General features: G+C 47.9%; 1 protein-coding gene across 2 annotated transcripts in view; it reads right to left on the bottom strand.

Annotated features, from left to right (window-relative positions):
* The window catches only part of PAK3 (p21 (RAC1) activated kinase 3), a 247,440-nt gene extending 223,123 nt beyond the window's left edge, over window positions 1-24,317 (bottom strand). Inside the window, exon 1 of one of the 2 annotated variants that reach the window (XM_044235881.1) lies at window positions 24,286-24,317. The gene's annotated coding sequence lies outside the window, so the exon portion shown is untranslated. Of the gene's footprint in view, window positions 1-23,802; window positions 23,905-24,285 lie in introns of those variants that run through there. The other variant, XM_044235880.1, reaches the window with a different exon arrangement.
* Window positions 24,318-24,895: the final 578 nt, after the last annotated feature.

Raw genomic sequence — 24,895 nt, forward strand, 5'->3', positions numbered from 1 at the left:
ATGGGCCTCGGGAAGGTGTAGACTGAGGAGGAGGAGGTTTGGCGGGTAGAGAGGCAAAGCTCCTTTGGGAATTAAAACTGGGCTGTTGAGCCAAATGGCAAAAGGAATTGTCCTACCCTCCTTTGTGTGTCAGTGAGTGGAGCCGGAGTCCTGGGACCAACAAAAACCACCCTTCTTTCCATTCTGGAGACTTCAGCTGTGAAAACCCACTCTCCATATTAGAACATTATATCCCTTTTTTTTTCCTTAGGTGTCGTAGATTTAGCCATTTGTTCAAACAGTGAGGCTACATCAGATTAGTGAACCATAACCACCCTCACTTACCAAGGCCTTCCATGTGCCCAGCACTGTGCTCGCCACTCCACTAACAGGAGTTTGCAGGGAAATAAAGCACAGGGCTTAAGAGGTGGCCTCAGGAGGGCTCGATTCTCACTTCTCACTCAGCCACTTCTGAGCTGAGTGCCCTTGGGCAAGTGCCTTAATCTTTTGGCTCCTTGGGTCCCACATCTATAAAATGGGGATGAGAGTACCGATCACGTAGGGCTGTGTTGAGGATTTCACGAATTCCAGCCTGTAAAGGGCTGAGAAGCGTGCCTCATCCACAGCAGGTGCGTTTCAATGTTAGCGAGCATTATTAATAATTAATCCTCATGACAGTCACACACACACACACACACACACACACACACACACACACCCCTCCCCTGGAGGTATTGTTATTCTTCTATGAGAGGCGACCATATCTTAGAGAAAGTAAGTGGTGGCTGGATATCAGGCTGCCTCACAGAGGAGCAGGGCTTCCTTTTTCTTTCTTTCTTTCTTTCTTTTTTTGGATTTTATTTCTTTATTTAAGACACACACATACACAGAGAAAGAGAGAGAGAGAGAGAGAGAGAAGCAGAATCCCCACTGGGCAGGGAGTCAGACGTGGGGCTCAATTCCAGGACCCCGAGATCATGACCCCAGCCAAAGGCAGACACTTAAGTGACTGAGCCACCCAGGAGCCCCTGGATCTGGGCTTCTTAACAGCAATGCCCTAAGGTCTCCTGCCTTTCTGTGACTAAAAGCTGATGCCCTTGATCCCAAAGCCTGGTGCTGAGGCTGAGAAGAGGAGGAAGGGGACCCCTGATAGACCGCTGGCCTTCCCGGGCCCTTGGCCACTGCAGCAGACCTCAGACAGGGGGTTCACGGCAGCAGTCCCCCAAGCAGAGGAGGGGAGTTTGGGGGATATCTCAATAGCTTCTGATCTCCCACCTGGGGACTGGGGGCGTAAGCCCCCAGCTCTCTGACTCTCAGACAGTTTGACTCATCTCAAAAGAACTGCTACCTGGATCTGATTTTCCTGTTCCATTTCCATTTCAGTCTCACCTCCCCGAGGTCCCCATGGCCCTCAGGGCAAGTCCCGGCCTCACTCTGGCCAGAAGAGACAGCTGTCTCGAGGCTGGCCCCTTTGTTCAGGGGAAGCTGGTAAATGAGCAGTAAGCCCTGATTCGCAGTGATAATCAGCTCCCTGTCTGGAGGGGGGTAGGGCTGTCCAAAATAACGAGCGGGGCCGCACCTGTTCTGGGGGTCTGGCACTCGGAAAGCAAGCTGCTCTGAATGGCCTGAGCCTCTGCCCGGGCAGCAGCAGCTGCAGCCTGGAATCAGGGCTTTGTTAGCATAAGAATGGAGCTGGCCACGCCAGCCAGCCAGCCAGCCAGCCAGCTTCGTTTTCAACCCCCTCCCTATCTTGCCTCGAACACCAAATGGGCCACCCTCATTGTAGCAGACGGGCTTTGCATTTCTTTTCTCAACAGCATCGATCAATTTTTCATTCGTGGGAGAAAGGGCACTCTCTTTTCTTCAGACTTGGCCCAAGTGGAAGAGGAGTGTGTGGATCGACTCGCTATTTACCAAGTTCTCACTCCGGGGTGGGGAGGGGCGGGGGCCCCCCCACAGAACACAACTCCCAGGAAGCAGGCTACACAGAGAATATAAAGCAAATGGTGTCCCTTGGAGTTGTGCGGGGCACAGCCCATGTGGCCCTGCTCCAGGGGCAAATGTAGACCAGGGGATTCCTATAGAAAGGCTCTGAACCCCTTGCCCTCTTGCTGCCTAAAGTATAGGATCCATGGACTTGCTACCTTAGCATCTGGGAGCCTGTTAGAACTGCAGAAGCTAGGGGACTCCTGGATGGCTCAGTTGGTTAAGTGGCTGCTTGGGTTCAGGTCATGATCGGGGGTCCCATGATAGAGCCTTGCTTCAGGGCTCCCTGCTCAGTGGGAGTCTGCTTCTCCCTCTGCCTCTCCCTCCTTGCTCACCCTCTCTCTAAAATGAGTAAATAAAATTAAAAAGAAAAGAAATGCAAAAGCTCAAGCCCGACACCAGACCTAGGAATCAGCAATCTGATTTTAGCAAAATCTGGTCATTCATCTGCACATTAAAGTTGGAGAAGTACTGGGTTACAAAACAGGGCCCTGAGTCTCAAATTTTCACATACTAGAGTGAGCTCACGCTGTTGAATCAGAAACTCACAGCTCAAATGTTAGCTTCTCTCAATCCCTAACTACATGACCTCAACCAAGTCCCTTAACCTCCCTGAGTCTTAGTTTCCCCATCTGTAAAAGGGCGAAAATAATGATAATGATAGGTCTACTATGAAGTTGAATAATGAATGTTAATGGAAGTTACTAGCAGGCTGCTGGCATGTGGTCACGTCTCAAGAAATAATAGCTTATTATTTTGCTCCCTGGTAAACAACACTATTCTGCCAATTCAGATGACTCAGGTGTTGACATGGCCAGTTGTACTGGAATCAGGAAGGTCCCTCTATTTCTCCTTTTTTAAAAGATGCCCAGGTGCCCTCTCTTCCTTTTGCTGCTATGGGAACTGAAAGCAGTGGGTTTAATTACTAGCACCCCGCATCCATATAACACTGTGAACTTTTCAAAGCATTTTCACCCCTGTGATCTCTCCACATCGATGACTCAGAGTAGCAGAGCTGAAGGGGACCCTGGAGATCTGGTCCAACACCCTCCTTATTCAGATGAGGATCCTTCAGTGACTTGCCCAAAGTCACACGCAGTAAACATTAACACCCAATTCCCAGTTCAGTGCTTTTTACTTAATAGTACTTTTGACAGGAGTGTTTGCGTAGGGAGAGATGATACTAGAGACCCAGGTCAAGCCAGGGCATAGATGGCTACAGATGACTCACCCATGAACATTCCTCTAAACTGGACAAATTAAGACCAGCCTGGGACTCAGAACCACCAGATCGGTCATTGCCAAAGTTTGGTTTTCATAAGCGAAAGCGTGCATTGTCCCCTTTCCTGAATGCAGAGGAAAAGCCTACGGGCTGGTCAGGGCCTTATAAGGTCCTCCCAGTTCCAAGAAATGGACCAGAATATGTAACAATCTTTGATTCAGTGGACTGTTCTGCCACTCTCAAGAAGACTCTTAAATCACTTGGAAGGATATCAGAGATATTTCAATTAGAGAAAGCAATGCAAGTCACAGACAGTGGATAGCTTGGTATTTGAGGCTAACCTGGGATGATGCTGTCATCAAGGCCATGGGTGTTCTTTAGGCAAAGTTCTTCGATCTTCATGTCTATGACAGGGACAAGCAACCACAAAGGAAAGAAGGGCCTTATAATGCTCCCAGAAATGCACATCAGATTGTGAGGGCCCTCAGTCTGGGCCCTGGCAACGAAATGTACCCATCTGGAGGGGACGTAGTTCCTAAACACAAGCTCTCTGAAGCCTTCCCCCTCTTGATATAAGAAATGCTCTTCTATTCCTGATAAACAGTGACCTTATTGGAGTTTGTTGTGAAGACAGAGGTCAATGGTATTCAAATTTTTCATCCGGTTTCAGAATTTTCACTCCAGTGGAGAATGTCCTCAGACACCCAGGATGATAAGCAGGCACAAAGCCCAAGAGGCCTAGTTAAATCAAGGAGTTTGGTCCCGAGGCACAGTCTGACCTGAGCTGAAGGCAGATGCTTAATCGACTGAGGCATCCAGGTGCCCTGAAAAGGTTTTTCTTTATTCTTATTCTTATTTTTATTTTATTTATTTATTTGACAGAAAGAGACAGTGAGAGCTCAATGAGGGCTATCCTTGTTGAAATTCCTTCTCTCATATATAAACTTAATTCCTTTCTCCTAGCCTTCCCTACCTTGACCTCTGTTTAAACACAAGCAGGGCCAATGGGAGAAAGAGAAGCAGGCTTCTCACTGAGCAGGGAGCCTGATGTAGGGCTCGATCCCAAGACTCAGGATCATGACCTGAGCTGGAGGCAGAGGCCCAAGGACTGATCCACCCAGGCACCTGTGAAGAGAAGGTTTTTAAAGATAAAAGGGGCTGCAGGCATTTTGAAGGGAGCCAATGATAAAGTAAGAATTTGAAGAGCCGCAAATAGAGGAAAGTTTTGGAAGAGGCAAAGGAAAGATGAGAATGAAAATGGACGCGCAGGCAGAAGGATGAGGCCCCGGGCATCTCTATTTTCTCGAGAGAATAGAAAATGAAGCCATATTCTAAAACAGACAGGAACAGAATTGGGGTTGGAGGCGGGGGAGGGCGATGAAGTTTGGTTTAAGCCCTGAGAGGCATATGAGACGTAGTTCACTGACTAAGGTCACCTGGTAAGATTTCCAAACAGTGTAAAGAGAACAACTAAGATTCCAGAAAGATTCCAGATTCTCAGCTTTAGGTCTCCACAGGAGAGGTAGAGGGCAGGGGAAGTGGTGAGCAGATTCCAGAAAGGGAAGAGGCAGATGCAGGTTCATCCGGGAGGTCTCTATCTGGTTTCTCATTAGAATTATTGAAGGGGCTTTAAAAATATCTACATGATGTGGGCCCCATCCTACACCAACGAAATCAATCACCTACACATTTTAAAGTGTCCCAGGTGATTCTAATGTGCAGCCAGGACTCGGATCCCCTGGACTCTCTATAGTTTGGGCTTTGCTGAGCTACTGTAGTAGAAGAAGAACCAGGCAAGAAGGTGTTTAGGAGAGAGAGGGAAGGAAGCGATACCAGAAGGACTGATATCAATGAAAGGCCTCAACAGAGTCAAGAAATGAGAGATTTAGAGGAGGGAGAAAGAGAAAGTATAAGTAGAATGAAGGAGCGGGTTGTACAAGCTCTTGTTATCCCAATACCCGAGTTTACAATTTCAGAGGCGAAGCAGTTTGAGGCAATGACAAAATAAAGGGGTTAGCAATAGGGACAGGGGACAAAACTGGGGCAGAGATGAAGGTGAATGAAGATAAGCAAGACCAAGGAAAATTCAAATAGAAGTCAGACTCAATTCTGTACTCTAGACAGACCCTCCCCTATAGTGGGTCACCATTTCATTCAGTGTAGGAGCGGGACTCCTTACAATTTCCCACCAGGCCCAATAAGATCTGGTTCTGTCATGCCTCCCTGACCTCATCCACACCTCTCCCCTCACTAACTCAGCTACAGCCATAGTACCTTCCTTCCTACCAGGCACATGTCTGCCCCAGGACATTTGCGCTTGCTGTTCTCTCTATCTGTAATACTCTCCCATGAGATATTTACATGGTGGCTTCCTCTCTTTCTCCAGGTCTTTGCTCAAATCCATCTGCTTAATGAGGGCTATCCTTGTTGAAATTCCTTCTCTCACATGTAAACTTAATTCCTTTCTCCTAGCTTTCCCTACCTTGACCCCTGATTAAATTTCCTCCAAACAGCATTTGACATCCTATTATATTATTACTTGTTTACTATTTGATTGATCATCTCTCCCAACACTGCCCTCTTGAGCATAACCTTCTTTGAGGGCAGGGATTTCTGTCCATTTCTTCATTGCTATACCCGCCCCCCGCACCACACCTAAAACTGTGTCTGGCACACAGTGGGCACTCCACAACTATTCGTCAAGAGAATGATTGAGTCCAGGATATAGAATGGATTGTACATAGAGGCACTAAAGTCACCCACAAGAAGAGCAGGACTCAGGCTGGAGAGGAAGACGGTAAACCAGGTGTAAGAAATCCAGGGAAAGCGTGGGTGAATGAGGAGGACAGGAGCTGATGAAAGGAAGAGTGGGTGATACATAGGCCTCAAGAATCATTTATGTAATTTTACTTAGTTTCATTTAATTTCATTTTTACAGCAATCACTTTTTTAAAAAGATTTTATTTATTTACTTGACAGAGAGAGATCACAAGTAGGCAGAGAGGCAGGCAGAGAGAGAGAGAGAGAGGAGGAAGCAGGCTCCCCGCTGAGCAGAGAGCCTGATGCGGGACTCGATCTCAGGACCCTGAGATCGTGACCTGAGCCGAAGGCAGCGGCTCAACCCACTGAGCCACCCAGGCGCCCAGCAATCACTTTTTTAAAATTTTATTCATTTAAGAGAGAGAAAGCACGTGAGTGGGAGAAGGGGCAGAGGGAGAGGGAGAAGCAGACTCCCTGCTGAGCAGGAAGCCTGATGCAGGTCTCGATGCCATGTCCCTGAGATCAGGACCTGAGCTGAAGGCAGACACTTAACCGACTTAGTCTCCCAGATGCCCCACAATCTTTTTTTTTTAAACAGTAAATTTAGTTTTTATTTCATTTTGTTACATGTTGTGTTTTTCTTTTCTTTTCTTTTTTCTCTTCTTAGGATGGACACAAAAGGCCTAAAAATAGTGCCAAAGAATAGAAGAAGGTGGCTATCAGTCGTCAGCTCTACGGCATGTGCACCCTGGGAGAACGAGCATTTGATAAAGTTGCTTGAGAAATCATGTGTCTGTTAAGACAAGCAGCAGGTGTCAGCGGTTCCTAAACCTGGCTAAACATTAGCATTGCCTGTCCCAGCTCTTAGGGGCAGGCCAGGGGCCCCTGGGTGGCTCAGTCATTTAAGCTTCCAACTCTTGGTTTAGGCTCAGGTCATGATCTCAGGGTCGTGGAATTGAGCCCCATGTTGGGCTCCATGCTCAGCACGGAGTCAGCTTGAGATGATCTCTCTCTTTCCCTTTCCCTCTCTCTCTGTTCCTCCAACTCCACAAGCTCACATGCACTTGCTCATTCTCTCTGTCTTTCCCTTTCCCTCTCTCTCTGTTCCTCCAACTCCACACGCTCACATGCACTTGCTCATTCTCTCTGTCTCTCTAAAATAAATAAATAAATCTTCAAAAGAAAGACATTCAGGCTGGTTGAATCAGAATCTCCGGGGACAGGGTCCAGGCTTTAGCACTTGTTAAAAAGCTCCCCAGTGGATGCCACCATGTGGCCGGCACTGCAATGTGCTGAGGCAGATGACGCTGCAAGAAGGGAAGGGCCAGGGGAGTTTGTTGAAGGCGAAGTGGGCCTCAAAGGACACAGAAGAAAAGCCTGGGAGACAAAACCGGGTGTGATGACAATGCAGAAACATGTACGGGGATGGAACTCGGCGGGAGATGGAAGGTGCTTCGCCATCTTGGGTGGTGGCCAAGGATGGCCTGAATGGAGAGGTGTGAAGAAGAATGAAGATATCTCAAAAGTCTGAGTAGAACCCCTCTGGAAAGACTCCACTGGGGTGAAGCTGTCCTAGAGTTGAAAGTGGATGGGGAAGTACCGGTTGCCAGCACAGGCTGGGTCCAGATTTGGGGGATTCAGGAGGTACAACTGGGCCTAAGGGGGTGGCGATGTGATTATTGACTGCAGGTTTCTCTTGGTGGCCTTGGAAGTGAACAGGAAGTGAAGTGGACCCCTAAAGTGCATTGCTGCACACTCTGCGTGTTCTGCCACTGCTGATCAGGTCAGTCTTAGGTCTCCGCAGGAGACGTAGAGGGCAGGGGGAGTGGTGAGCAGTAATGATGGAGCTGCTTAGAATTAACTCCCTGGACAGATTCCTGGAAGTGAGCTGTCCAGATTCCTGAGGGTGGATGCAGAGCAAAGTTTGGTTAAGAAGGCAACTGGGCTGGCTGGACCAGGATCGGGTCCCTTACAAGGTGAACCTGGAGACAGGGAACTGTTTGGTACCCTTAATTCCACTGAGCTGTGAAATCAATACCCATCCCCCTTCAACGCCCCTGGCTGGGTGCTAGAGGACGGAGTAAAGCCCAGCTGACCCCAAATAGCCAAAGCAATCCTGAGAAAGAAAAGCAAAACTGGAGGGGTCACCGTTCCGGGCTTCCAGTTACATTTCAGAGCTGCACTGATCAAAACAGCATCATACTGGCATAAAAACAGACACACAGATTAATAGAACAGAACAGAAAACTGAGAAATGAAACCACGATTGTATGGTCAATTAAGCTTCGACAAGGAGGAATGAATATACAGTGGGAAAAAGAAAGTGTCTTCAACACATGGTATTGGGAAACCTGGACAGCTACACGCAAAAGAATGAAACTGGACAACTTCCTTACACCACACACAAAATAAACTCGAAATGGATTAAAGATCTAAATGTGAGACCAGAAACAATCAAAACCCGAGAAGCGCACACAGTCATGTCTCTGACATCGACTGTAGCAACATTTTTCCTGTCTCCTAAGGCCAGGGAAACAAAAGCAAAGAGAAACTATTGGGACTTCATCAAAACAAAAAGCTTCTGGGCAGCGAAAGAAACAACCAACAAAACTAAAAGGCAACCCACTCAATGGGAGAAGATATTTGCAAATGACATATCCAATAAAGGGCTAGTATCCACACTTTTGGAAGGAAGTGGTACAGCCCAACTCAGTTCCTCTTTTAAAAGCAACCTCAGAAGTTAAAGGGCGCTGGGCAAGACTCTGCAGACTAAGTCATCACACAGCGCCCCCTTGAGGCCTTTCCTAAAATGGCCCTCTAGTGTCTGTCAGCTCCCAAGTGCTGCTGGAAGGTTATGGACTCTCCTTGCCCTTGCCCTTCCACTCTGCTAGTGAGGACTGTCACATCTCTTTTTTAGTGATTCATCTGAGCATCCCTGCGTGTCTACAACTGTATGTGAAGTTCCCTGGGTACCTGAGAATGATTCTGGACTTTCCCCTGAGAAGGGAGCAGGCTGGGCTGGGTAGTACTCAAGGAGCAAGTTGTATCTGATTTTATTCCAGGGCTGATCTCTGAAGCCAGGACGTCCTGAAGTGTGATCGTGGGTCACCTGCATCACCTGCACCAGCATTTCCCGGGATGCTTGTAAAAATTAAGAGTCTGAAGCTCCTAACTCAGCACTGCAGGATCGGACAGCTCTCTGTGGAACTGAAAGAATCCCCCCCAAAATGGCTGTAGGGACACCTCCCTTTAGTTTTGTCTCATTTGGACATGGTCACCAGCTATATTTTGTCTGTTTTGTGACTGAATCTAAGGTTCTATAGCATGTTATCCAGAATCTGAGTTTTCATTTTTTTTGAAGATTTTATTTATTTATTTGAAAGAGAGAAAGAGATAATGCAAGCATGAGTGGGGGGGGTGGCGCAGAGGGAGAAGCAGACTCCCCGCTGAGCAGGAAGCCCATTGCGGGGGCTAGATCCCAGGACCCTGAGATCAGGACCTGAGTTGAAGGCAGACGCTTCACTGACTGAGCCACACATGAGTCCCCCGTCTGTGTTTTCAGATGCCACATGTAAAAAGCCACAAAGGCTCACACCTGCCTGAACAACTGAGGCTGTGAGGCCACTTCTCATCTTCCCCTTTGCCCATCCTGAGCTAGCCTCCACACACCCATGAAGCCGTTCTGTGAACACAGAGCCTTTCCCCGCACTGCTAAAGGATGCTCCAGGGACCAAGGTTGGGGTGCGCGACGTATCCTGAGAACACGGCAGCAATTTCTCCAAAGGTGATTCACGGTCGAATGTGGCTCCAAGTCTATATCAAAGCCCCTGTCTCTCCGAGAGTATGCCATTTTTTTTTTAAAGAGCTTAATCCAGAGTCACGTCTGAAGCCTTAGCGAGAAGAGTAAAGTTGAAAGCAGGAGTTGCTTCCCTTAATTGATCCATCCATCAGTCTTCAATACATCATGGCTTGGATGCTTTGGGGAATACAGACATGAGTAAGACATAGCCAGTGTCGTCAAAGAGTTTAAAGCCTACCTAGGGAGACAACAAACACACTCTCTTGTTAACTATCACCAAAACAAAGAAGTACAGGATCCATGCTGAAAGTGCATTAGAGATGAACACGTGGCGCAGAAGGGCTGATATAGGAACCTGCTTCAAACACCCCCCCATGCCCCTCATGTCTGTCAGCTCCCAAGTGCTGCTGGAAGGTTACGGACTCGGCAGTGCTGCCAGACATCTCGCTCAAGCCAGACACACGGAAGTCTTCCTAGATGGCTCCCTCCCCTCAGCCCCTCCCCCACCCATACCCAGTGCCTTTGCAAGTCCTTTGGCTCTGGCTGTGAAATGGATCCCAAATCAGCTTGCTATTCTCTATGGCCACTGCTACCCGCCTAGCCCAGGCCACCAGCGATCTCTTTGCCTGGTGTCCTCTTCTGACCTCCTAGCTCGCTCCCCGGCCCCCCGCCACCCCGTGTGTTTCTTATTGCCACTCTCCGGTCCAATTTTGTGTAGCAGTCAGAGTGCTATTTTAAAAGTATAAATTAGATTACTTTGATCCCTCACTTAAACATGTCAGTGACTTCCTCCTGCGCTCCGCATAGGGACAAAACTCATTCCCATGGCCTGCCAGACCCAGCCTGGCCTCCGACCTCACTGAGTACCACCTTCTCCCCAGCTCACTGGGCTCTTGGAGTCGCTTGACTCCACCTCAGGGTGTCCACGCAATCTGTTTTCCTCTGCACGGAACACTTTGTTAATATTTATCCATCTTTTGGATCTCAGCTTGGATGTCACTTGCCCCAGAAAGGCCTTTCGTGATTCCCCACTCATCTAAATTAAGTCTCTCTCATTATGGTCTCTCCTGCTGCACTGTTGTTCCCCTGCATGGCCCTCACTGCAATTGATTATAGCTGCCTGGGTTTATTTGTGTAATGTCCATCTCCTCCTTTAGACTGTGAGTTTTGTGAGGGCAGGGCATAGGTCTATTTTGCTTAAAACCACGTTCTAAGTGCCTAGCACAACATCTGATATGTAATAGAGGCTCAAGGGACCCCTGGGTGGCTGAGTCAGTTAAGCATCTGGTTCTTGGTTTCTGCTCAGGCTGTGATCTCAGGGTCATGAGATCAAGCCCTGCCTCAGGCTCTGTATTCTGTGCACTCTGCTTGGGATTCTCTCTCCCTCTCCCTTTGCCCCTCTGCCCTGTACTCCGTCTCTCTCTCTCTCTCTCTCTCTCTCTCTCAATTTCTCTAAAATAAATAAATAAATCTTTAAAAAAAATAGATGCTCAGTATGTGTCCTTGTTCGAAAGGATGAAAGAATAAATGCATAAGGAAGTGAGGTGGTCTGAGCAGGCTTTCTGGAGAAGAACCAGCAAGACAATACCCGGAGCAAAGCCCTGGAAATGGGTATTCATGCACAAAATATGATCTGGGGATGGGGCAGGTATGAGTAGAGTGTGGGGTCTGGGTGAAAGCAATACTATCAGAAATGCATGTTAGAATCCTTTGTAGTCATATAGTAAGAAGTCTGAAAATCCAGGCTAAGCAGCAGGACCTTGATTTGGTACTTTTCACCATGCCACTACCCTAATCTGGTCCCATGGATCCCCCAAACAGCCCAGAGTGGGCAGATGGCACTCCTCTTCCACGGCTACAAGCAGTTAGAGGTGGTGTGGGCCATCCTCCTCCCATCTCCAGCCACGGCCAAGGGCCCTGCAGGACTGGGAATGAGCAAGGAAAGGGATTATGTGGAAGGACTTGTCTTCAATGGACATGCAAACCTTTGGGTCCTCCTGGGTCATGCAAACCCTTCCGATTATTCTGGGTCCTCCTAGGTCATCCAAACCTTTCCAAATATTCTGTAGGGGTCTCACTTCCCATCTAGACCCTTCCTATTCAAGGCCACAGAGACATCTAGTAGCAATAGTGGGGCCGGCCTCAAAAGGTTATCACAAGGATTAAAACGGTTACCACATGGTAGGTCCTTAGCTTAGTGCCCAGCGCACAGTAAGCACTCACTGAATGCTAGATGTTATGATTCCTCCTCTGTAAAATGAGACTAATAATAGTACCTATGCCCCCACGGGATTGTTGTTGCTATTAAATGAGATAACACATGGAAATGCCCAGCACATAATCAGCACCCAATAAGTGTGAGCTATTCCTGCTGTTATTAATAGCACAATGGCAGTGGCAATAATACTCAATGTTCAGGGAAGGAATAGCAAGGGCTGAGCTAAGGCACAGACATTGGGGAATCCGCTGAAGGCAGTGCATGCCTGAAATGGTCACTCCGGGGCCCCAGAGGTGGGGATTCATTTAGAGAGAAAAGCTCAGAGACTAGTACACAGCCAGTGCAGCGGGGCGGGGCGGGGGGCGGGAACACATTGCTTGGTCACCAGGTTGAGGCAGGTGATGCCCTGGGAGGTGGCCCCCCTCAAGGCAGGCCCTGTCACCAGGGCCCAATTCCCAGCTCCATTGATCAGGTAGGAACTGTCACTATGGCAGCATCTGGTTGCCGTACCTGATGTATTACTTGGGGAGGAGAGACGCAGGCTCTCCCGCCTGTTGTCTTGGAGGAATGCCAGAAGGAAATACATGCTGGCTGGGGCTGCCACCGGAGGCGAGGGGGGGCAAGCAGCAGAACCCCGTGCTCTCCCTGCTCCTGAGGACATTGCCCAGCAGGCCTCCTCCCTATTTTTGTTACTTTGTGAACCACAGGGTCCGCCTCATCAACATTTTTGTTACTCTGTGAGCCATTTCAGGGCCTGGGAATCAGAAGCTGTCCAGGAGGCCCACGGGTGCTTTGGGGGTACTGTTGCAGCAAGCCCTGTCAGCATCAGGACGTCCCCACGCAAAAAGGCCCTGTCCCTGCTTGTCCCAAACAATGTGTACGGCATGGGCATGAGCAACCTCTGCTGGGCCAGAAGCGAGGCCCAAGGATGACCAGACACTGAGGAACCAGGGACCAAAGGGCCCACAAGGATCACTGAAGTTGACAACCGGCTGACAGTAAGGATACCTTTCGAGCACTTCTATGTACCAGGCACTGTGCTGAGAAATTTGTGAGAATTATCTTGTTTATTCCTGAATGTGTGGAGGGGGGACCTTAATAAGTACCTACTCTTTTATCTCCATTATACAGCTTAAGAGACTGAAGTTTAGAGAGGGTTAGCCACTTGTCCAAAGTGCCTGGGCCAGGACCCACACCTCTCCACAGGGCTATGTGTACACCTAATAATAGTGATAATAATAATAAGAAGAAGCTGTTAGGGCACCTGCGTAGCTAAGTGGGTTATAATGCCTCTGACTTGGGCCCAGGTCATGATCCCAGAGTCCTGAGATAGAGTCCCACATTTCGCTCCCTGCTCAGGGGGGAACCTGCTTCTTCCTCTGCCTCTGCCTCCCCACCCCCCAGTTCGTGCTTGCCCCTCCTCTCTCTCTCTCTCCCTCTCTTTCAAATAAATGAATAAGATATTTAAAAAAAAAAAAGCGGCCAATGTGTCAACAGCAAAGCCTGTTTCCTGGCCCCAGCCTTCCAATGATACATGACCCTGGCCACATCACTCTGCCCTTAAAATGAACTCGCCTCTCTTCCCTGGTATCTGAAGTTATTCAAAGTCTTCGGGGCTGAGTCTTCACAGCCAAGAAAATCTCTTGCTGCACACACTTGCCTTTGGCATAACTGCCTTATTACCACGGGGGAACCGTTCATAGCCGAATACTCCATTTAACCATTCAGGCCCAAGGACCAGGCAGCCAGACCCGCTGCGCCACTCACCAGCTGAATGAACTTGGTGTGCAAGTCACTTAGCGGCTCTGGGACTCAGTTTCCTCCTCTGAAAGATGAGTAGACGGCTAGTCCCTACCCTCGACAGAGTTGTGGAAGGGCATAGATTTGACAACTCGTGCCGCCATGAGAGCAGGGCAGGGCCTGGCACACGGCTCAATAAATGGTAGCTTTATATAAAAGGAAGTCTTGCTGTCTCTGAAAGTTTGCCTTGGAGAGGCATGTCTCTGGCTCCAATTTCCCCTGCAATGAAATGAAGGGCTGAAGGGTGAGCCACAAGAATGTAAGTTGGGTAAATGGGTGGACGTTGATGCTGACTCCTTTCCTGTGGGCATTTAGTGAACAGGAGGGCACTGAGGCCGTGCTTTGGGTTGGAAGAAATACACTCAGTGCTATGACAGAGGGAGGGCTGAGGGGTGCGGTGGAAGCTGGGGCGAGGTTAGGGCCTAAAAAGCTGGGGTGTTGAAATCCCATCAGACGAGGGAACCCACTGACACGCTGGGAGTTTGAGGAAGGGAAGAGAAATAAAAGTTTTAAAAAGTCACAGGAGGGGTAGAACCATCAAAAAGGATTTTGGGGAGAGCTTGGACAGAAAGGGTCTGAGCTCTGAAAACCACTTTGTCCTTTCTCAGAAATGCTGCTACTGAAGATTTTGTGCCAAAGGGCCTGAAATATGCTCATTACTGAAGAGCTGGTCAGTCTGTTCATCCAGGCCTGCTCTTATTCAAAACAACATTCTGCTCTCCGCTTACCTAGGCAGAAACCAGCCCCAGGGAACTAGGTCAAAACCCAACCTCCTTGAATGCAGTCTTCTGTCACAGGTTTCTTTCTTTCTTTCCTTTTTTTTTTTTTTTAAAGATTTAAAAAAATTTTTTAAGTAATCTCTATACCCAACGTGGGGCTCAAACTCACAACTCCGAAACCAAGAGTTACATGCTCTACCAACAGAGCCAGCCAGGCACCCCTGGTGTCTCGGGTTTGTAAGCCAGAGGTACTGGGAGGCCGGGACTTTCTCACTTTGGGAAAAGGCTTTCATTTCCTCAGGCCAGAAACCCCAAGGGTTCTCGCCTCCTGAAATATACCACAGGAGGGGGTTCCTGCCTTCTCTGAATCACCTAAGAAGTTGGTTAAGACATAAGACTTGATGGGTCCCCTCTTGGAGTTGCAGATTCAGGGGCTTGAGGTCGGGACTCTAGCTTTGAATGTGCCCCAAGTGATTGTGTCACAAAAGCATGCTCCGACTTTGGACATGAACTTGCTTTATTTAAATGGAAGGCACTGCAAAATAGATCTGTAATTCCTAGGTCCTCATTTTATATGTGAGGAACCAGATTCCCAGAGACATTTAAGCCCTTGTTCAAGGTCATGCAGCTAGTCCGTACCAAAACCAGAATCAGAACCTGGGTCTTCTACCTCCGCATTCACTGTCTGCTCCATTTACCAACTATCTTTGCCTCTCAGTAAGAATTTTCCTTTCCAGTTTAAGTACGCAGAAGGGTTTCCTTCCTGGTTCTAATCAGAGTTCAAAAGCAATGCTACCTTTGGGGAATAATTTAGTAAAAACAAAACACGATGATTCCAGATTCTACTAAAAGCATCAAACATGGTTTTAAAAAGAAAAGAAAACCTGGCCTTTCCCCCTTATGATCATGCATAAGGAGAACTAGGACACATGATTTATGTGGAGAGACCATATTTGTGGCTACAATGCTTCAGTTTTAAATTATGCAGCACTGAAGAAGAGATACCCTAGCTTTAAGATGGGACACTCGTGAGCTTAACAACGAAAAGTATTTCTTTTTCAAGGCTGCAAAGATGAACAATTATATTATCTGGTCATCAGTTCCCTGGTGAATTCTCCTTACGCTATTCCAAACCTCTAAAAGAAAGAAAAAAAGCCCAACAAATATTAGATAGGACCTAGAGCCATTTGCCAAATACCAAGATTTTGAGGTAAGTGGGAAACCACAAATCATAAATGTCAATAGTTCAAATAATCCAAATGATTCCTTTGGGTACCATAACCCCCCCATCTTCTGACAACTCAAAAGCATCCCAGGGACAGGCTGTGTGTGTGCCACGCTAGGTAAAGGGAAGGACGGGTAAGTACAAAGGGTGTTCTTAAATCTATCTGACTGGAAAACAGCACCTCAAAGGCACTGAGGTCCATCCCTAGAGGAGATCAGGTGCCAGATTTTTAGCCAGCAAGCAGTGGGGGTAGGTCAGGAGCCTTTCCCAGCAACGTCCAACTCTGAGAGCACTGTCTTCTCTCCAGCTGAGTCTTCACCATCTGTAAAATGGGTAACCATCGTCACCATCCGTTTGTGGGGCTCACGCTGCTCTGCCACCCCCCAAGGAGACAAAAGAGAGCTCTCAAACCACACAACCAACCCCCGTGACTTCTATCTTCTCCTAATCCTCAGACCTATTGGTGGCCTAGAGCAGACACCAAATTCCCCAGGGCCATATGTGGACATGGACAGAAAGGAGAGGCAGAAGATGAAGTAAGCGGTGACGGAGTGAGGGGAAAAACTACACCTGTCCCCGTTTGCCACTATTCCCTTTGCAGAGGGTGACATCACTGTTTATTTCTGTGAGAATAACTTCTCATGGGAGGGCCTCAAACTTGTCCTCTTCGCAGGAAGTCAATTTGGATAGAAGCTGACTCCTACTCAGCACTCAGCCTCTGGAAAATTCTGGAACCAATCTAGCTGACCTCAGAGGCTGGTGAAGATGCGGCAGTAGCTTTTTTCCCAAGTGTCTTACAAGGTAGATCTCTGAAGTCAATTTGCCATTGTCCGCTGCCGCAGCTGCTGCCAACAGAAATGACCCTAAATGGCCATTCATTTCACAGTGAATTTGGAGGGGCTTGATGTCAGGAAAATGTGTTCGACACAGTTCTAGTTGGAAATGAATTAAAAAGCCTGTTTGCTTAAATAATTGAAGGTGAACCATGTATTACATATGTTTCATGTGCAGTTAGGGATTTCTGCTCCAAGCCTTTCTGGTGCCAAATATGAATTCCTCCCTAATACTTGATTTAAGAGCCGAAAATCTTAATTATGGGAAGGAGGAGTGAAGTATACTTTTATATTCTGTGGTTGGAATGTAAATTAGTAAAAAAAAAGAAAGAAAGAAAAGAAAAAGAAGGAAAAAAAGAAAAAAAGAACACTTCAGAGAACAATTTGGCAAGATCTAGGGGAAAAAATTACCTGAACAAAGCCAGTCCTTGGATTTATCTTAAGGAAATAATGAGCCCAATGCATATGATACAGTCCAAGGACATTCACTGTGGCCTTGATTGAGTGCTCATAAAAGAACAGAGGGTCAATTGGGTCTTTTCAAGTTTGAAACACATCTGTACAACTGAAAGACACTTTAAAATATAAGAGAAAAAGTAAACAACCAACCTCTTAAACTATTTACAACAGAGGTAAGTGTTAACTGCTGTCAGAAATATGCAAAGAGATTGCAGTTACTGAGATGAGAAAGAACAACAGAATAGAAAAATAGGCCAATACACACACAAAAAGGTATTCGACCTCTCTGGTACCCTCCCCAAAAGCAAAGAAAATGGGGATTATTTTTAGCTACCACATTGTCAAAGATTCTAAAGCCCAGAGTATCTGAAATTGGTGAGGAAGAGCCAAGCTAGAGGCATGGCCGTTGTTGGTGGGATAAGTGGCTATAATCTTCCTAGAAGGCAATTTGGGCAGGGCTCTATTAAAATCAAGGATGTGCTGACCGAAGTCTTTGAACCCCCGGTTTCACAACTGGGCATTTATTCTACAAAAACCCTTGCAAGAGTATGCAGGGGTGCAAGTAAAAGGAAGTCGCCTGCCCCAATGTTTAGTAATTCTTTTTAAAAATTAGAAATAATATAAAAATTCACAAAAGAAAGTTGTATTAAAGACATTATGTCCCAACCACAGAAATTAGAGTACTATGCAGCTCTTAAAAAGAATGAGACAGCTCTAGGCATACTAGCAAGAAAAGACATCCAGACAAAGAGTTCCATGAAAAGCATGTTGGAGAACAGTATTCAGAATGCTGGTCACATCCTTTGTTATTTCATGCACAGGAATACATGTAGGAATATTCATAAAAACATGCACAGATGACAAATGCCAAATGGTGAAGAGGGTAGGGATCAGGTGGTGGAGAGGCCCAGAACATTCTATCCACTCCAGACTTCTATTTTTACAGGCATAAGCGTGTATTATTTTATTTTTAAAGATTTTATTTATTTATTTGATAGAGAGAGAGAGAGAGCACAAGTAGGAAGAGTGGCAGGCAGGGGTAGAGGAGAAGCAGACTCCCCGCTGAGCAGGGAGCCTGATGTGCAACTCGATGCCAGGACCCTGGGTTCATGACCCGAGCCGAAGGCAGACACTTAACCAACTGAGCCACCCAGGCACTCCAAGCGTGTATTATTTTAATCATAAAAGAGCTTTTTTGAAACAAGAAATAAGACAAGCTGTGCCACTCCCCCACAATCTCCCAGCCTCTAAAAATCTCTTCTTCAAATACATGGTGTTACTGCATCTAAGATAATTTCTAATACCCAAGCTAAGGGCTTTTGCTACTTAGAAATTACAAAACACCAGAAAGAAGTGAAAGGGGTTCCCCCAACATTTTAAGAGAAGTGAAAGGGGTTCCCCCAACATTTTAAGAGAGTTTCCTTTCATGCTATTAGGGTGAAATGGACACCCTCTCCCATGTTTTCACATCTCCCGCCATTCTTCCTGCCCTGCCTCCTTTGCCTCACAGGTTTTCCATAATCTTGGGAGAAGGAGACATGCTCATTCACTTCAGTTCTTCTTCTGTTTTTACCTCAGGAACTGAATCCATTCCCTCCCCCAGTCTATTCAGCACAAGGCTCACCCCAGTATTTCCAATCCCCACCACACAACCACCGCCACCCCCAGTTAAGGCTGACAAGTCCAACTCTGGGAATCTTTTGTATTTAGGGAGCATCTACAGGTGACCTTGGGCTGTGTACCAAGACCAACAGCTGGCAGAGTGGGAGTCCTGCGCCTACACCCCCCTCAAATTCCATGCCCTTTTGTGGGGGAGTTCATCAGTGGCCTTCATCAAACTTTCAAGGAGGTCATGGGTCCACAAAAAAAGTGAATCAATCATCACCAAGGAAGAAGGACTTGGTAATTGAATCTTCCTCTGAACATTGATACAGAATACCCGGTCCCGAGATTTCCATCTGGTCGCTTGACTGGATGAATCAGACAACCGGACACTCAAAAGGAACAGAAAGAGACAGGGGAACATGCATGGCCTTTTCGGGCTCCACTAGAAAACTGTCTTTCCACTAAAGTGGCCACATGAGAGCCCACACAACTCAGACCTGGAGGTGACCTTCAAGTCCCACTAAATGAGCCAACCCGCACTCCCCTGAAGTACACAAGATGATGGCTGGGTCTAGTGAGTGGAAAGAGAATTAGGAGGCAGCAGATCTGAGTTTAGGCTCTAGAATGACTTCTCTTCTGTCACGTGACGGCTGTGGGAGCCTAGTGAACTCACTGCACTTCTCTAGCATTTTGCTTGTCCAAAACAGAAGCTTTGCACCACATGAACTTGGAAAAGCATTTGCAGTGCTACCATTAGGAACCTCCCCTATTGGACAGGTATTTCTGCCAAACTCTCCAGAAAAGAGGAGGACTTTGCTCTCGCTGTCCAGTAGTACAGGCTTAAAGTCACAGTGTCCCCTCTCATGGCTAACCTAAACCTTTCCTACTGCCACTGAAGCTCGTTGTTTTCATTCGGAGAGTGGCCAGTTGTGTGTAAGGTGCACAGTGGAATGGGCAACTCTAAGGCCTCCCTGTCGGTCTCTACCCCGACATGGCTGGCAATGGTTATTAGCTCTTAATTCTCAAGAAAGGCACTCTTCCTTCAAGGTAGCTTAAAAGAAGAGAGGTTGAGGGCATTAATGAAGAGCCAAGGGAATCGGAGAGGGTCAATAGTCACAAGAGGGCTTTTTCTTCTGCCTTTAAATTTCCTTAAAGCTGGCCACACCTTCCTATTGACCACACGGTCCGGGCACAGGGGCCACTGAACATGAACCCAACAGTGTCTGCGTCCAAGGTGGCCCTCCGGAACTACTTCTGCAGGGGAATGAGTCTGAAGGATAAAAGCAACTTTCCAACTCAACTTAATTTCCACCTCCAGGGTTCTCTGGTCAGCAGGGTGTGTTCAAATTGATGGGATTTTTTTTTTTATGGCTGTGCTGATGATACCCCGGCCCAGGAAATGAGAGGCCATGCTGGAATCTTCAGGAAGTGAAAGGAAGTAAGCGCAAAGAACTGAGTCACCCAAGGTTGAATGAGGATAGGTCTTTGCAGTCAAAGCCGAGCAGAGAATTGAGGCAGTCTGCCCGACAGTGCAGCAGAAAAACAGGCTTTGGGCCTGAATTATCAGGATAATTGCCTTAATTCTGCACTTCCCTTTCATAATAACCTCGAGTTTATATAGAGCCGTTCTTCTGAAGAGCTCAAAATACTTGCACAGATATTATCTCGGTTGTCATCACACCATCACAGACGGTGAGAGCAATGATTATGATCAGCCTCATTTGACGCATGGGGGAAGGAAGGCCTAGAGGGCGAAGCAAGGTGTCCAAGTTTACCTAGTAAGATATGGACAGCCTCCGAACTCTGCGGGAAAGGCCCTTGCCTGGCATCGCCCAGCGAATATTCTTCTCAACAGCAGTCCGGCCAAATGCCTGTCAGAACACTGGGTTCTGTGGGCAGACACATCTAGGAAAGGCTGCAGATTCTCTTCTGGCGACTCACAATACACAAGAGCCTGGGGATGGCTTTTAAGGAGCACTGAAGTAAACAAACCTGTTTTTGTTTAAGCAAGAATTTCCCAAATTTAACTTGACCACAAAAATCTGTGTCTGGATGTGAGTGTGTAACACCTACTGACATCCGGTGGAGCTAGGCTTCTTCAGCTTCCACACAGGCAAGCCCGTGGTCCAGCCACTAGACTTACCTGAGCACAGACACAGCAGACTCGTCCTCTCCCTTCCAGCCCGAGCTGTGGGGGAATGTACCTTAGAGATGCTGCCTGATACTTGTTGCTACTGACAGCCAATGAGCAAAGGACCTTGGTGCACCCAAAGGACCCCAGGCCGTCATCTCCTCTGCCTCGGGGCATTGGCCAGGCTAGGGGCGGGGAGGAGGATGCGGGGAGGGGGTAGTCAAATCAAACTCAACTGTTTCTGCTTGCATTCCTTTCAAACAGAACCCAGGGCTATTTTTGGTCTTCATTTCAGGGACGAGATTCTCAGGATGCTGGTCCAAGCCCTCAGAGCCCACACGCTTAACTGCTGTGATTGTATGCCCACCAGGTACTTCCAGCAGAAATCATTAATCTTTTAGGTTCGTTTCCAGTGCCATTTATCAGCCCGTGTCATCGACCCCAACACAACAAAACGGGAGACTCAGAACGGGCCCCTATTCTCGACTAACTACGGGCGTGTTAAAAGTCAGTCCTCACACAGCCGTTCCTGACTATATACCTAACATTCAGGACGGAAATCCTGGGCTATTATTAATTACCAGTGACACCACTAAGAGTATCTAAAATGTAAAAGTCCCTGAAGACCCTGTCCTGGTTAATTTGCATTTTACATATAATCCAAATGAAAAGAGAACAGATAATGGATTTCATATTTATTGCTATTATTTCCATGCTTTCAGTAGTCAGTGTTTCTCAAACACCCACACCATGAGAGAAGGTACCCACACCGACACTGGTAACTTTTTGTGCACAAAGCAAATGCAGTGCAGTATATCTCTCCTTATCTATCCACTGGCTACATAAAAGATTCTGTGTAAATGGCTTTGGGGTAAAAATCTTCACTGTAAAGGTCAGAGGGGCACTGTTATTTAAAATGATTTGATTATGAAGCCTTTTGTAAAGCAACACATTCTGCGATGTGAATACTGTCCATCTAGGTCATTTGCCTTGTAAATACGTACTTACCCATTAAAGATTTGCTTAAAGCAAAACACTAATATTTTTCAATGAGCTGGACCTTTCTTAAGATGGGGAGGTATGCTGATCCTTATCAATCTGCAATACTGACTTCTTTTGGATTCACCATTAATCACCATCCCACTCCACGGAGACTCATTCTGAGTTTGTGATAGTAATACTTCGGAGGACTCCAAGCAGTCTTGCTTAAAAATGACCCCTCTACCTTTGTAGATGCCCGTACTTCAACTTGACCACCTGGTGAGTTAATTCTTCAAGACTCACTCAAACGTTACATCCCCCATGAAGCCAGCCTCCCTATCTAATTGTTTTTTTCTTTCTTTCTTAAAAGATTTTATTGAGAAAGAGAGAATGTGCACATGCACATGGAAGTTGGGGGGAGGGGCAGAGGGAGAGAGAGAATCTCAAGCAGTCTCCCTGCTGAGTGTGGATCCTGACCCTGAGATCATGACCTGAGCCGAAATCAAGAGTTGGACGCCTAGCTGACTGAGCCACCCAGGTGCCCTGGAGCCTCTCCTGATCACACTTCCCACTCCCAGCCAGGTACCCCTCCCCTGGGTTCTCACAGTATCCCGCCTATCTCTTGTCATACTCTACCGTAATCATCTGCTTACACACTTCTACCTTGCCTTCCTGACGGTGTACTCCCTGAGAGCTGAAATGATGTTTTATTCATTTATTCATTTTTATACTTCCAATACCTAGCATTACCACTGGCACATAGCCGGTGTTTAATAAATGTCGGTTGTCTGACTGAACAATCACTACCCTTAACTGTACATTTTTGGCCCCAGACAAATAATGCTTTCTAAAAACTTCAGATAAAACATACAAGAGAAGGCCTAGCAGTTTTGTTCATGTTTGTTGATTTCTTCTTTCTTTGATTTAAAAAAAAAAAGACAATACTAATTCACATCTTACAGTTCCAGGAGAAAAAAATAAACCCTCTAACCCAAATTCACTACTAATTCATAGGTGCACCCAGTATATTCACTTTTCTCCAAACATAACAGCTACATTCTAGCTCAAAAGTAACATCACTGCAGTAAAGACGACATGAGCACCCACTAATTAGAGGGGTTCTGGGGGAGGCACTGCAGGGATTACTGTAAGAGCTTTGGATCCTCATTGGCTGACAGAGGGAAACCTGCTAAGAAAGTTGGGCATCTTTGGGGGAACAATAATGATGTCCAGTAGGACTTGGTCAATCTGGCTGGAAATTCCACAAGCAGAATGTCCTAAGCAACAGCCCCAAGCTGGGGGGATTTCCATCACCCTGAAACCATCATTATCCTTCCAATGTGGGCAGAACAGGTTGGACCTGATCTGCCTGCGTGTTACTGCAATCTGGCTTGGCATGGGATGATACCCAAGGACATGTAATGCCAGGAGTAACCCAGCCCCATGGCGCAGACACACACACACAAACACACTACACCCCACACTCCAACTCATACTCAACTGCATCCCACACAAAACCCGCACCATCCCCCCCCACACACACATGCCACCGCATTCCTGTGTGTCCAGTCACACACACAGGGAGTGCCCCCTCGCATTCTCTCACTTCCCCAGTGTGCCCGGCCCACACCCCACACCGCTGGCAGACTGCAGCCTAGCCTGGAACTGGAAGCTGGTGCGGACTGGTTTTTGTTGTATGTAACAAAGCCCCATGCACCCAGGTGCCCAGCTGGATCGGCTCCATCCATCTCTCCCCGCCCCCATCCACGAGCTCCCAGAACAAGAGAAAGCTCAGCTCTGGGAAGTGATGCGGGGAGTGGGGGTGCACAGAAAGAGAGCTTGAGGAGCGGGCGGGGGGGCGGGAGTCCATGCAGCTTCGGGGCTCCCTCGCCCCGAAGTCGGAGGGACGGCGAACTGGCCAAGGGACGGAGCTGCCCTCCCGTCTCATCGCACCCCGTCTATTCATAGAAAAAAAAAACCAACGCGGAGAAATCGTCGATCCCCGCTCCCGCCGCGCGCCCTCCCGGCGACTCTGGGAGCCAGGGGTGCTCCAACTGCCCGCAACAAAGCGCCCCCCGAACAGACCTGTTCCAGGCTCTCGGCGGCCCGAGCGCAGGCAGCCGCTGCTCAGGGTTCTGCCCTTCGCTGCCGAGGACGGGAGGAGGAGCAGGAACCAGGAACCGGGGGAGGAAGGAGGAGGAGAGGGGAGAGGAGACGGTGGCGGCGGCGACGCGAGGAGGACTAGGAGGAGGAGGAGGAGGAGGAGGAGGCGGAGGCGGCGGCTGCGTCTGCGGCCGCTGCCTAGGATGCTCCAGCGGGAGGCAGGGCCGGGCGCGCGGGGCGTGGGCTCACGTGCGCCCCGCGGCCCCGGGATGCGCGCGCGGCTGGGTGTGTGAGAGCATCTGGGTGGTTTTGACTGTGATTATTCCAATTCCGACCTAGTCTGGAACTTGTGGTTCCTGCAGCCAGGCGGAAGTGAAACCCTTTCACACTCCCAAGCCTGATTGTGCCGACCCAGCGATGGGGGTGGGGGGTGAAGGAGCAAGGGCGGGGAGAAGGGGTTCATACCAGGGCTCAGGGCCTGCCATCAACACCCGCACCTCCTTTTTCAGTCTTCTTTCTGGGTACTGATGGCTTGCGTCCGCAAGTGTCTCTGGCAAGCCTAGGGCCAAAGAGAATAACAGATAGCGACCAGGAGACCGAGGACAGTCCCTATCCATGTCACATTGTGTTGAGCATGCACTCACGCTGTGCTGGGCCGGCTGTTTCCATTACCCAGAAGGCAATTTTCGGTTCTAACTTGGGATTGACTTTCATGAGTTTGAGGTGCCCATAACTTCTTCATACAAGATCCACCTACATTTCACCCTTCCTCCTGTGTCTCATTCCAGTGCAACATCTCTGCACTTGTAACCACGGTGACATCCCAATCAGTTATGTACTTTTTAGTCTGCTTACCTAGGCAGCATTATCCAGGTCCCTAGCTTCCCTGGTGTCAAGGGTCATTTAATTCTCATGCCAGTCCCCCTCTAGGACTGGGATATTCAGTTTCGATGAGAACCAAGACTGGTTTCCTGGAGGTCATACAGTTGAAGATCATCATAGACCCAGCTGGAGACCCCATTTGGATTTGGACCCCTAACGCTAAGATAAGGGGAAACCAATTGTGAGAAGCACA

The sequence above is a fragment of the Neovison vison genome, chromosome X (genome assembly GCF_020171115.1).
Source record: "Neovison vison isolate M4711 chromosome X, ASM_NN_V1, whole genome shotgun sequence".
Taxonomy (NCBI): Eukaryota; Metazoa; Chordata; class Mammalia; order Carnivora; family Mustelidae; genus Neogale; species Neogale vison.